Below are 15,153 nucleotides of genomic sequence, written 5' to 3' on the forward strand. Positions count from 1 at the left end.
ACAGTTGTAGGGAGGAGTTGTAGTCAAAACTCCAAGCGCCCCCCCCCCCCCCCCACCGCAGGCCAGTTTTCAGGCTACCTGTAGGGCTGCCTTGGGCCCCACCTCCATGCTGAGGGGACAGGTGTGTCTGCTTCGTCTCCTGTTTGGGGTGCCTTGGAGACATTTCACCCACTGGAACTTTGTTTTGTACTTTTCCACTCCTGGGCCTTTCCGCGTCTTGTAGGCGGAGCCTAGCTGCTCAGCTGGCTCTGACTCAGCCCTAGACTTAGACACAGTGTACAATTATTTCTTTTTCTTTGTCTTTGAATCTAGCAGGCACTTAATGATTTTAGACTTGAGTGAATGAAAGCATGTTTCTGTTTTCCAGATGACAGACCCAAGAGAGGTCATTAACAAGATGATAGAATGAGGTTTCAAGAAACTGTGTGCATAGCCTGGCAAAGGAGAATGCAATTGGGATAAATGTAAAATTCTCCATTTAGGTCTAAAGCAGTAACTGCAGAAGTGTGGGATGTTCTAGGAATCAGGCATGGAAGTGTTATGATTCCCTGCAGCATGCAGAACAAAATCCAGTTGTCCTCTGGCTGAGCAGGTCATACTAGAATTTTTGAGTGATCCAGTTTTAGGTGTGCCCTAAAAAATCATTTGTTTAAACATGTGATAAAATGTATTTATTTATTTCTTTAGTGACAAAATGTATTTAAATATGCAAGCATACACACAGCAGAGAATAAAATTCTTGAGGCTGCCCACTGAAAACTGTCTGGGTCACCTCTTGCTGCTGTCTCCCCCTTTCCCTCCCCAGGGGAGGTGCTTGCCCATCATTCCTTGGGAGGGCCACTGGCTGCAGGTATATGTCCCAGGAAACAGTTGCATGAATTAGGATGCTTATCGTGGAGAAGGAAAGACACAGCAGCATGGCAAAGAAGGAGGCGAAATGAAGAATTCTCAGGATGGGGGGCCTGAGGTGTGTTTTCTGTGACTCTCATGGAACAGGAGCTTCCAGGCCCCTCTCTTGGTCTCTGCTGACCTTTCCATCTAATTTTGTGTTTATAACTATTGTTTCTGAAAGTGGGCCTCCAGATTTAATATGGTTAGCACCACTAACCAATTCTGGGTTTACCTTGAGCCAGACCTAGTCTATGGAACTCCCCAGGACAAAACCAAGACTAATAAGAGAAAATTAGAAGAGGCGGAACCACTGCTCCAGATCTGGAAGTTCTCTTAGTCAGTGCTGTTAAAAATCAGGATGGGTTGCAGAAAACTGGTGCCTGTCCCTGGAAGCCTTCAAGCAGGGGTTAGAAGGAGGGCCTGCAGGGCATGGTGAGAGAAACCAAAGGTCTCCTCTAAATCTAGGAATTTAAAGATCTCAGATAAGCCATGGAACATTCAGAAGTCATTTGTTAATTGTATGTGACAACAGGCACCCAAGTTCAGACACTAATTAGTTTGTTAACTTTGTCTGAGTTGCTATAGCACAATAAAGTAGTACAAACACATACTAGTGGTCAAAAGTACTCACTGTTTCAGAATGGTCTTTTTTCAGATATACTTAAACCAGTAGGCAGGCACTGAATCCCCTTCTGAGGAGAGTCAATTTGAATCCCTTTCTCCTCACAGCACCCTTGGATACTGGGTTCCCTGAGGAACTGAAGGTGTCCAGAGCAATTGTTGATGTTCTTTCTGCAAATCCTCCTGTGCAGTGAGAAGAGCAGCCCTGTCACACCCTGGTCGTCGTGTTGCTTCACCAGTCAGCATACAGCAGTAAGCGTTTCATTGCCATGATCATTTGGCTAATAGTGATAATGCCATATGCTCTGTGTGACTAGTGTTCCATGTCCTACCAGAAAGGTGCTCGGTTGTGATCAAGGCCAAAGACACTCCTGTATCAATCCCATGACCTGATCTATCAGAGTCTGTTTTCTTGGGCCACTCAGACCGGGTATGACATCAGTTATGGTCCAGTCAAGAAAACAGAACAGGCCAGGCGAGGTGGCTCACGCCTGTAATCCCAGTACCCTGGGAGGCCAAGGCTGGTGGACTTCTTGCACTCAGGAGTTTGAGACCAGCCTAAGCATGAGTGAGACCCTGACTTTACTAAAAAGTAGAAAAATTAGGCTCGGCACCAGTAGCACAGTGGTTATGGCACCAGCCACATATACCTAGGGTGTTGGGTTCAAACCCGGCCTTGGCCAGTTAAACGAAAATGACAACTGCAACAAAAAGTAGCCGGAAGTTATGGCAGGTGCCTGTAATCCCAACTACTTGGGAGGTTAAGGCAAGATAATCACTTAACTAAAGAGTTTGAGGTTGCTGTGAGCTGTGATGTCATAGCACTCTACCCAGGGCGACATAGTAGGACTCTGTCTCAAAAAAATAAAAAATAAGAGTAGAAAAATTAGCTGGGCATTGTGGCAGATGCCTGTAGTCCCAGCTAGTTGGGAGGCTGAGGCAAGAGGATTGCTTGAACCCACAAGTTTGAGGTTGCTGTGAGCTATGATACCATGTACTCTACCCAGGGCAACAGAGTGAGTCTCTAAATGAATAAATAAATCAGCTCAGCTCCCGTAGTGCAGTGGTTATGATGCCAACTACATACACTGTTCCAACCCGGCCCGGGCCTGCTAAAATGACAATGACAACTACAACAACAACAAAAAAAGCCAGGCATTGTGGCGGGCGCCTACAGTCCCAGCTACTTGGGAGGCTGAGGCAAGAGAATCACTTAAGCAAAAGAGTTTGAGGTTGCTGTGAGCTGTGATGCCACAGCACTCTGCTGAGGGTGACATGATGAGACTCTGTCTCAAACAAACAAACAAAATAAATAAATAAAGTAAAACAGAACAAGCCTAGGCATTTCAGCAGGGAGAATTTAATATAAGAAATTGGTTAAGGGCTGGGCTTTGTGGCTCATGCCTATAATCCTAGCCCTCTGGGAGGCTGAAGCGGTAGATTGCCTGGGCTCACGGGTTTGAGACCAACCTGAGTGAAAGTAAGACCCTGTCTCTAAATAATAGCCAGGCATTGTGGTGGGCACCTATAGTCCCAGCTACTCAGGAGGCCAAAGCAAGAGAATCGCTTGAGCCCTAGAGTTTGAGATTGCTATGAGCTATGATGCCATAGCACTCTATTGGGGGTGACAAAGTGAGACTCTGTCTCAAAAAAGAAGGAAAGAATGAAAGAAAGAAAGAAATTGGTTAAGCAGGTAAAAAGACAAAAACAGAACACTGAGGCAGCAAGGATAGTAATGGCAGGAAGCAGCTACCAACTTCAGGGGTGCAAAAACAGAGGCAGAAGTTGGAGTTGTTGGAACCTGGAAGCAGGTGGGGAAGGGGAGTATGAGAGGAAGAGGAGGAGGAGGGAGGAGGAAGAACTGGGAGCCAGACCTCTGTGCAGGTTGCTGTGGCTGCTGGCACATCAGGGTCAGAGGGGATCTTGAGGAAGAGATGCTGCCTGACTGGTGTTGAAACCCCAGCGAGGCACAGTGAGGCTGGCTCCAGCATGGAAAGAGCAGGCTTGCTGCTGACAAGGCTAGCAGCCAGCAGTTAGTACTGCCTCCCTGGCTTCCTGGTCTAGGTCCTGCATCCCTCTTGCTAGATCCCTATGGGGAGCACATGGCAAAAGGGAAATGTATCTGCAGAGTCTTAGCCTCAAAGCAAACTGCAGAGCAGGCTCAGCAGTTTCTGGCTGACTAATAATAGCTTAGGCCCCAGCACCCTCACCACCTCCTGTAGGAGAAGGTCCAGAGCCTTACCAGCGCTGCTCTGCCAGGTCCCCTGTGGCCTGCTGGCCAGCTGCTGCCTCACTCCTCCCACCTCTCAAGCCCAGCAGGTGACACTGCCCTCCCTTCTGTGCCACCACACCTTCTCAGGTATAGTTATGAAAGCACTGGAAACACTTCTGACTTATAGGCCAATGCAACTATTTCCCCTACTGAAATTCTAGGCCCTTTGATAGAAAAGGAGGAACTTTCATTATTGTATCTTCAAAGCCAGTACTACGGTCAGCACATAGTGGTACTTTAAAAACACTTGTTGAGTAAATGAACATGTCTCAAGTGTTTGCCAAATTATGGCACTGATGTTCTAATTCTAAATGGTCACATAAAAATCAATATATAAATTGAGAGGTTTTAGGAAGGTGAAGCATACTGGACTTAATTTTTTTAATCTTTCCTAGTCTGTGAAAATTCTAAGCTAATATACCTTCCATTTAGTAATCAAACATGTTGGATTTATTTTCCAGCAGTCTAAAAGTTTCCATTTCTACAGCATAGATCCTGAAGGTCTAAGAATAAGAGGTGTTTCTAAATTTGGAGAAAGATGGTTATTCTTTCTTTTATTGAAGATAAAAGAAACAACAAAATAATACCAAATTTCCTTCCACAAAAACATAGCTCTTCCACACTAAGATGCTACTCCTCTCTGAAGTAGGACGTTTCTTCTTGTTCACAGAGGGATCTTGTTCACAGAGGGGGGAGGAATTAAATGCTATCTTCAAGTTCACGACTGGCCCACTGACAACTTGGAAGCTAAAATAATGCTGATTTAATACTATTATAATTTGAAAGACACATTAATCAAGGGGACAGGTGCTTTGAAGAATGAGGCTGATGCTTCCTCCCAGGCAGCAGGCAGGAGGGCAAACAGCTGAGCTGCCTATGGGTGGAGGGCAGAGCAGCCCTCCCTGCAGGGTGCAGCAGGTCAGGTGTGGAGCTGGCCTGTTTGGAGTGTAGCATCAGCCACCACAGCACAGAGTGGTGTGAATGGGGGCAGGATCAGCCACACACATCTCTCTCTGAGGCGGTAATTCCCAACTGGGTACCAGTCTGTCCATGGACATTACATCAATATGAAAGCAACACAGACAACCCCATGTTGGGTCCATTCAGCTAAGTTTATTTCATGTAAAAAATTGTCCTTAATTAAAACAATGTCCTCTCTGTAGTTTAATGTTAAAATGTCAATTCTTTTTTTTCTTTTCTTTTTTTTTAGAGACAAGGTCTCCCTCTATAGCCTAGGCTGAAGTACAATAGCTCCATCACAGCACATGCAGTCCTACTTCTGAGCTCAAGCAACCCTCTCCTCCCAGCCTCTGGGACAGCTGGGATCACAGGTGTGCACCACCATGCCCAGCTCATTTTTGCCAGTTTTAGTAGAAACAGGGTCTGTCTATGTTGCTCAGACTGCTCTCAAACTCTTGGCCTTAAACAATCCTTTTACCTAGGCCTCACAAAGTGCTGGGATTACAGGTGTGAACCTCAATCTCTTAACCAAAATGTCATTTTTAAAAATAAAATGATTATGATAGGAGATGGCAGGAATTTTTTTAAATCCCCCCTCCTCTTATTTGTTACATAAATGCTTGACAAACTTATGTAAATAACTTTAAAAAAATCCTTCTTTTTTGAGATATTGCTGGTGTGTGGAATCTGGAAGTCTGGGATCTAGGGGTAAAGGTTCCCAGAGAGAGCTCCTTTCATGAGTTTTTCCTTAACCAGGAAGGGAGGACTCGTAGGAACCTCCATGGAAGGACACATTATCCTTGCCCAATTAAGACTGAAAAACAAGTCATTGGTGAGAATTGCCAGGACGTCTGAGATTCACTTAGCTTTTCCAAATACTGAACCGAGTAGTGTCTTGCATGATATCATTTTAGAAGAAAAAAAAAGGTCATTGGAAAACAATACTTTTATATAACTACCTTTCAAACTGTATTAATTAGAAAAAATTGTGTGGTCCTTAGATGAAAACAGCCTTGGCTTTTTTTTTTTTTTTATGACTTTAGCAACTACATTCCCTTTATTTTTCTATACTGTGGCTAGAGACCTATCTACTGGATGTTGGTGGAGAGGGTACTACACTCAGGAAAGACTGCTTAAGCTTATGTTTTTAAAATTAATACTTAATGAACTAAAATTAAAACCCAAATGTTCTCAAATCTTTAAGCTCAGTTTATAAATCTTGCTAATTATTCAACAACCTAATAATGTTAGTAAGTCCAAAGACTTAACTTTTCCTTGCTTTTTACTCAGTGCTCAATTTGTGAGTAAATTTGACAGATTAAAATTCCCCCAAACCACAATGTTTCCAAACTTGATTAAATTACCTTAGATGTTTCATGCTATAATTATGAAAATGATACCTAATTCTTTTAAGCACTCCAAATATATAACTAGGCGTTTTTATCATTTTCCCAGACAAAATCTCCCTTGGTACTTAAGTAGATCTCCTAGTAAGTCACCCTCAAAAGCCTTCCAAGTCACTTCTCCTCACCCAAACAAACATCCTACCTGCAGGGGAAGCACACAGAAAACAGGAAAGACTCTCGAGTTTGTCAAATAACCCCAACCTGTCAATCATCCCAAGGGTGGGGAAACAACAGCCAATGTTGGCTGGGGGTGGGAGAAGGCAGGACTAACTAGTGAGCATTATAAGGTGACCAGACCACAGGCGTCCGCTTTTTAACAATTTGTCCCACGGCCCGCGGCATTTTAAAAAAGTTCTGATTTTTGGAAGGAATGCAGGACAAGCTAGGGAATGGCGGGAGAATGGGAAGGGAATAGATGGTTTTTGGCTGTCATGTGGCTATTTTGCCAAGATATAAGCTTTATATTATTTTTGTTAATTTTATAAGTTAAACCTTAATAGTAACAAATAATTGTTGAGAACTGATTATCGAGAACTGCTTATCAAAGTTCACATTTTGACCACCATTGTTTGGACTTAATGAGCAATGGCATTTTTTGGCTTTGACAACCACGAAAACATTTTGTAACTGTCTCTCAGACGATACACATCATACTGCGTGCTAGTGCTAGTTAAACAAGGGATGTCAACAAATCAGCTATTCGGATAATTTAGGTAAGTAATTTATTTATTTATTTCATGAATTTAGCAGACAGTACTTGTATTATTTATATTTTACAGTGGCGGCAAAAAGTCTAGCACTGGCCTTGAAAGTGACACTTACGACTTATGAGGTATCATTATTAAAAAAATGATAAAAATACATTTTCCTTATCAATACATTAAAAAATGTATTGATAAGGAAAAGGTTAAATCTTGGGCATCAGCAAAAATCACAATAGAGAACAAATGGTTTGAAATGTTTCATCATTTTGAAACAAACCATGTTCCATACAATAATGCACTAAAAATTGTGGGATACGTGCTGTCCTTACCAGGAACTAATGCTGCTACTGAATGCATTTTTTCCTATGTTTTTTCCTACTGTAAATAAAGTGTGGACATCCGAAAAATCACAATTAAGTGTTGAGACTCTGAAAGCCATTTTCTGTGTGAAATATAATTTAACAAATTCTTATGAAAAATTTCATGAAAAATTTAAACAACAACAGCAATCTACTAAAAAATTCACTCAAATGAGAAATATGCCAAAGAATAAAATAATACTATACATAATTTTTAAATGTATTATATTTGTAAATTATACATATGTTGAAATTTAAAAAATATATTACAATACTATTTTTGCGTTTTTTTTTTTTTTTTTTTTTTGAGACAGAGCCTCAAGCTATCCCCCTGGGTAGAGTGCTGTGGCATCTCAGCTCACAGCAACCTCCAACTCCTGGGCTCAAGTGAGTCTCCTGCCTCTGCCTCCCAAGTAGCTGGGACCACAGGCGCCTGCCAGAACGCCCAGCCGCCATTGTTGTTTGGTGGGCCCAGGCTAGATTCGAATCTGCCACCTAGGTGTATGTGGCTGGCGCCTTAGCCACTTGAGCCACAGGCGCTAAGCCTATTTTTGCATTCTATGAAAATTTCTGTTGCTCCATATACACCAAATTTTTAATTAAGAACCCCCCCCCCCACAGGTCAATGGTGTCCCACTTTACCAATGTTAAAATCTGGTCACCTTACTTTAGAAGGCAGCAACTGCTCAACAGTAGTTTTAAAACTTGCTATTACAGCTATATAAACTTAATTTGCACAAGCTCCCATACAACCTGGGCTTGATTCATTTCTTCAACTTAGAGTTAAAAACATGTTCACTCAACATAGGTAATTGACGCCAGCCCTCAGCCCTTCCAGTCTGGGCACTGGTGGTCAGAGGCCCCCAAGAAGGTCACTGGGCTCAAGACGGGAGCAGGAACCACTTGTGACCTCACCTTCTTGCCTTGGATTATGTTTTACTCTTACTGTTTTTGTTCCCTGATTATGGGTCCCCTGCCCTGCCCCCCTCTCCCCCAACTAGGGGCCCCAGCTTTAGTCCTGCAGATGGGGGCCTGGAAATAATCTCTTAACTCCCTGATTTGCATTGCTTGACTCAGTTGTCAAACAAAACATGAATGTGGTAGATACTCGGGTTTATTACAAGATTAGGTCTGGTCGAGGGTAAACAGGTGGTGGGGAAGTGGTAAGGATGGAGAGCAGGAACCAAGTTGTAGCTAGGCACCAAATTGCAGCTAGGAATGTTTCCTAGTAGGAACACACACTGGGAAGCCCCAGCAACCTTAAACTGAATGGGGACTCATTACCATATGATTTACATTGCAGATGCTTCCTTAAGGGTCCAGGAAGACTTGTAATAAGAAGTTTGTTACGTAACCCCAACCTGTCAATCATCTTAAGGGTAGGGGAAACAACAGCCAATCTTGCAGGGAGGGAGGGAAGGCGGGACAAACTAGTGCCATTTATTTTATTTATTTATTTATTTATTTTTTGGAGACAGAGCCTCAAGCTGTTCCCCTGGGTAGAGTGCCATGTCATTACAGCTTACAGCAAGCTCCAACGCCTGGGCTCAAGCAAGTCTCCTACCTCCGCCTCCCAAGTAGCTGGGACCACAGGCGTCCGCCAAAACGCCTGGCTATTTTTTGGTTGCAGCCATCATTGTGGATTTGAACCAGCCACCTTAGGTGTATGTGTGTGGCGCCTTAGCCACTTGAGCCACAGGTGCCGAGCCAAACTAGTGCCATTTAAAAGGCAGCACCTGCTCAGCCCTGGGGGGGTCGTCTCTTAACTTACTGAGAGGGATGTGCTTCATGCTTTGAGATGCGGTCCAGCTGTACCTATATCTTCCTTTTGCAGTAAATGCCTAGGAACGTGGTTGCTTTGTATATGTGATCACTCTGCCACCTCCCTCACTGGTGCACTGGGAGCCAAGAGCCGAGGATAACTTCCTTTAGCTGGGCACGTATATACCCTTTCTTGAGCTTGTTACTGAAAATTTATGTGTAGCTTTCCTAAGCACACCTTACTCTGTTTACCGCTAATGAGGATGCAGTGGACTCATCCCTTTTGTGGAAAGATTTTCTTTTCAGTGTTTCAGTTGTAAACTGTAGCCTTTGGGAGTTGGCTCCTTAGTACTATGGAAATATCCTGTATTTTTTCTTTTTTTTTTGAGACAGAGTCTCAGTTAGTCACCCTGGGTAGAGTGCTATGGTGTCATAGCTCACAGCAACTTCAAACTCCTCTGCTCAAGCTATTTTCTTCCCTCAGCCTCCAGAGTAGCTGGGAGTCTAGGCACCCACCACAATGCCTGGCTATTTGTAGACACGGAGGTCTGGCTCTGGCTCAGGTTTGTCTTGAACCTATGAGTTCTGGCAATCTACCCACCTTTGGCCTCCCAGAGTGCTAGGATTACAGGCGTGAGCCACCATGCCAGGCCTTCTGGTTTTTGTTTGTTTATTTTTATAACAAGCAAGTTAATGTCAGGCCAATTTTGTTTTTCCTCTCCCAAGACACAGAATTAACTGCCCTGAGTGAAGGGGCCCTGAGGAGGTGACACAGATTTAGGTCACTTTGGTAAATATCAGGAGTTTGCATTTATGTATTTAGTTTACCTCTATTTTTTCTGAGTACATTTTTGTTTAATACCATCCTGTTCTACAATAAGGTTTTCAATATATTTCTCTCTTTTCTGTGCTGCCAAATTCTCTCTTCTCTGACATACCCACATCCTCTCATCAACCTTAATGTGCCAGTGCTATTATCCCCAACCATTTGATTAATCACATTAATAGCCTTAAAAATTATTTTCTTCAGGCTAGAGTGTAGTGGTGTCATCACAGCTCACTGTAACCTTCAATTCCTGACTCAGCCTCCTAAGTAACTGTGTGGTGCCCACCACCCACAACCAGCTAATTTTTATTTATGTATTTATTTACTTTTAAAGATAGGATCTTCTTGTACTGCCTTGGCTGGTTTTTCTCTTTCTTCCTTCCTTCCCTTCCTTTTCTTCCTTTCTTCCTTCTTTCCTTTCTTGTCTCACTATGTCACCCTCAGGAGACAAAGAGAGAGCAGGAATGCACTTAGTTTGTACCCCTGGGAGGGCTCCACACACAGGTGAAGGATGGCAACAGAAATGAGGGCAAGGAGTGTGGGATGGGGGTGGGGAGGGTGGCCTTGGCTCAGCTCTGCACCCACAGGCTTATTTTTATATTTTGAACTTTTTGAGGTACAGGTACATTCACTAGAGTACATGTATCGTAAACACACAACTCGTCACAAATGGAACAAATCTATGAAACAGCCCCAGATTAAAAAGGGTTTATTTTAGTAATATGAATAATAATCTTGCAAATGACATGAAATTTGAAAAAGAGTATTTTATGAATGTCTCCCTCCTACCCTACTTTCTACCCACCCAGTTCTCTTTCCCAGAGAAAAAAATTTTTTTGTTTTTTTGAGCGTTTTACTTTGTCACCTTCAGTAGAGTGCCATGACATCATAGCTCACAGCAACCTCCAACTCTTGGGCTTAACAGATTCTCTTGCCTCAGCCTCCCAAGTAGCTGGGACTACAGGCACCTGCCACAATGCCTGGCCATTTTTTGGTTTCAGTTGTTGTTTTAGCTGGCCCTGGCCAGGTTCATACCTGGCAGCCTCAGTGTATGTGGCCCACACCCTAGCCACTGAGCTGTGGGCACTGTCTGAGAAAAACATTGTTAGCATGATAGTTTCTTAACCAATGAGTTTTATTTTATTTTATTTAGACAGAGCCTCAAGTTGTCACCCCTGGGTACAGTACTGTGGCGTCACAGCTCATAGCAACCTCTAACTCATGGGCTCAAGCGAGTCTCCTGCCTCTGCCTCCCAAGTAGCTGGGACCACAAGTGCCCACCACAATGCCTGGCTATCTTTGGGTTGCAGCCATCATTGTTGTTTGGCGGCCCTGGGCTGGATTCAAACCCTCCAGCTCAGGTGTATGTGGCTGGCACCTTAGCTGCTTGAGCCATAGGCACTGAGCCAACCAATGGGTTTTAAACCAGACTTTTGACATCTGTGAGATCTTGACTGGCTGTGGGGGCTGATGTGGGGCTTCTGGGGGTCTTGGCTATAAGGAGTTATGGGGTCATTGCCAGTTCTGGGAGCAGGGACAGGGAGGAGCTCAGGAGAGGCTGTCTTCCGTGCCTGGGCCAGGGGAGCCTGGACCCCAGGTGCTCCGGGGCGGCAGTCCAGGCTCAGCCCATGGCCAGAGCTTCTGGTTTGGGGATCTCCAGGAGAGATTTTAAAAACAGCCTGGGGGTGGCTCGACTCCATAGCTTAGTGGATAGGACACTGGCCACATACACCAAAGCTGCCAGTTTGAGCCTGGCCTGGGTCTGCTAAATAACAATGACAACGACAACAAAAAAATAGCTGGGCATTGTGGTGGGTGCCTGTAGTCCCAGCTACTCAGGAGGCTGAGGCAAGAGAATTGCTTAAGGCCAAGAGTTTGAGGTTGCTGTGAGTGACGCCATTGCACACTACAGAGGGCAACATAATGAGACTCTGTCTCACACACCCAAAAAAGAATAGCCTGAGGGACAAGTACAGAGCACGTTGGTCCAGGGTGGGGTGTGCGGTGACAAGAGCCTGTTGAAATTAAAGCCTGAGGATATACACCTAGAAGAGGAATTGCAGGATCAATCAGCAGGTCTATATTTAGATCCCTGAGTATTCTCCAAACTTCCTTTCAAAAGGAACATACTAGCTTGCATTCCCACCAGCAGCACAGAAGTGTTTCCTTTTCTCTACATCCATGCCAACATCTGTACTTTTGGGATTTTGTGATGTGAGCTACTCTTACTGGAGTTAGATGGTATCTCACAGTAGTTTTGGTTTGCATTTCTCTGATGATTAGTGATGATGAGCATTTTTTCATGTGTCTGTAGACCATGTGCCTATCTTCTTCAGAGAAGCTTCTTGTTCATGTCTCTTGCCCACAATGAAATGGGATCACTTGTTTTTTTTTTTAGTAATACATTTGAGTTCTCTGTGGATTCTGGTTATTAGACCTTTGTCAGAAATATAACTTTCAAAAATCCTCTCCCATTCTGTCTATTTGCTTTAGTGTGTTCTTGGCAGTGCAGAAGCTTTTTAATTTGATCAGATCCCAGTAATGTATTTTTGATGTTGCTTCAATTGCCTGGGGTGAAGATAATTGCACCAGATTGTTCACTGCAGCTCAATTCATAATTTGCCAAGTCATGGAAGAGGCCCAAGTGCCCATCAACCCATGAATGGATTAATAAATTATGGTATATATATACCGTGGAATACTATGCAGCATTAAAAAAAAGAAGACTTTACCTCCTTTATGTTTACATGGATGGAGCTGGAAAATATTCTTCTTAGTAAAGTATCTCAGGAATGGAAAAAAAAATATCCAATGTACTCAGTACTACTGTGAAACCAATTTACAATCACTCACACTTGCATATGAAAAATGAAACACAACTATAGCCTAGGATGAAAGAGTGAAGGGGAGAGAGAGGGGAAGGGAGGGTGGTGGGTTGATAGAGGGAGGGTTAGACCACACCTATGGAGCATATTGCAAGTACAAGTTGGATCTATCAGGTGTAGAACACAAAGTCTTGGATCATTGCCCATGGCTCAAGTGGCTAAGGTGTCAGCCACAGCCACATACACCTAAGGTGGCGGGTTGGAATCCAGCCTGGGCCCACCAAACAACAATGACGGCTGCAACCAAAAAAATAGCTGGGCGTTGTGGCGGGCGCCTGTGGTCCCAGCTACTTGGGAGGCTGAGGCAGGAGACTTGCCTGAGCCGAGGAGCTGGAGGTTGTTGTGAGCTGTGATGCCATGGCACTCTACCCAGGGGGACAGCTTGAGGCTCTGTCTCATAAAAAAAAAAAAAAGAACACAAAGTCTTAATACTGTAGTGGGTAGATGAGGTGAAGGCTATGTTGATTAAGGATGTAAGCACTCCAATTTGTACAAATAATCAACACACTGAATCCCATAATGGCATAAATATATTTATGATCTATGTACAAATTACTTAATAAAAAAAAAAAGAAAGAAAGAAATCCAAGCCTGAGAACTAAATGCAGAGGAGAAGGGCCTGGTGGCACTTCTGCACTAGGAAATAAGCCCACCTGAAGTGGGCAAAGGCCCGGCAGAAACGCCAGTCTGGGGACTTTTTGGTTCATCATTCTCTGCTCCAAGCCCAGCAAAACCACTTTCATTTTAAAGATAAAAGTGAAAACAGAGCTTTTAAAGAAAAGGAAACCTTTTCCCTTGAAAAGCTTCACCATGACTTGGGTCGTCTTTGGCCTGTTTCTGCTAGAGAAGGGTCCTAGAGCAAGGGTTGCTCTAATGCTCCGCTGTTTTCTGTTGTCAGATGAGCTGTTAATACTTTTAACTCAGTGATTTCAACCTTTTAAAAAATCTTGTGGCACACTTGAATCTATAGTTCAACTTTGTGGCCCAAATGATAAAAAAAAAAAAAGGTTTAAAAAATATACTATGGGGCTCAGTGCCCGTAGCACAGTGGTTACTGAAATAACTTAGAAGACCTGGAAAAATAGAGTTGGACCCCCACTTAGGTTAATTAATTGGTAATTTATTTTACCTGCCGCAGGGGCTGCTGCTCCGAGAGTCAGTCCACCCAAGTGGAAGGGTGAGTTGCTTTTTATAGGCTTTGGGCAAGCATATTACAGAAGCAAAACATGGCTGGTTAAAGGGGGGGGGTTACAACTCAGGTAATCATGGATATAGCAATGGTACAATAATTAATACAATTTTGATTGACAATGGATACATCTCATATCACAATGGTTATGGTTATACAACAGTAATTAATCAAGTCTCGGTGAGTTTTCCACCATTGTTCATCTACTGAGAACTTGGGGGTTTTGTGAAACTTGGAACTTTTCTTCCTTGTACTTGAAGCTTGTTCTTGGCAACCCTAGGTGGAAGGAAGGGGCCTGGGAACGTGGCTGGGAAGCACTGTTCTCAGCCACCATGGGGGGAGGAGCGACTTGCCTTGTTCCTCAGTCAACTCTTGTGGGGGAAAAGGGAGGAGGAGGGAAAGCGGCTGGAGAGGGTGAGGGGAACAGGTGGGGGGGGGGGAACAGGAGTGGGCAGGGAAAAGAGGACCGGGTTACAACAGTTACCACCCCAGCCACATACACGGAGGCTGGTGGGTTTCAACCCAACCCGGGCCAGCTAAAAAACAATGACAACTGTAACAAGAAATGGCTGGTTGTTGTGGCGGGTGCCTGTAGTCCCAGCTACTTGGGAAGCTGAGGCTGAGAGAGGATACCCGAGAAGGGTGAGGTCTAGGAGAACAGGTCTTCTCAAGGAGACCACAAGGATATACCTGTAGGGTCCTGTCCATGGTCACTCAGCTCTTGGGAATTTGTAAGCTTAACTTCCTGGAATTTGGCAATTTTCATTTCTATAAATCCTATAGTTCTGTGGGGGCTGGAATAGCATCTCCCCCTTGATTCAAACTGGCCAATGAGAAAGGTACCTATGGATTGGAATTTTTTTTTTTTTGAGATAAGAATCTCATTATGTCACCCTTGGTACAGTGCCCTGGTGTCATGGTCACAGCAACCTCAAACTCTTGGGCTTAAGTGATTCTCTTGCCTCAGCCTCCCAAGTAGCTGGGACTAAAGGCACCTGCCACCACGCCTGGCTAAGGGGTGGAACTTTTTGACTGGAGATAAAAAAAGAAAGACCAAGCCAGCTGAGGAGCACAGCCATTTGGAATTCTATGCTGTAAGTTCCTGGCTGGTGAATAAAGCCCTTTCTCTTATAAGCATGGTATTTGTGTGCTCTTTTCTCAGTTGGGCCTCGTCTTCCTGCAACAAGGCAAGAGAATCACTTAAGCCCAAGAGTTCGAGGTTTCTGTGAGCTATGATGCTATAGCACTCTACCAAGGGCAACATAGTGAAACTCTGTCT

The sequence above is a fragment of the Otolemur garnettii genome, unplaced genomic scaffold (assembly GCF_000181295.1).
Source record: "Otolemur garnettii isolate 467f Iridium unplaced genomic scaffold, OtoGar3 scaffold00176, whole genome shotgun sequence".
Taxonomy (NCBI): Eukaryota; Metazoa; Chordata; class Mammalia; order Primates; family Galagidae; genus Otolemur; species Otolemur garnettii.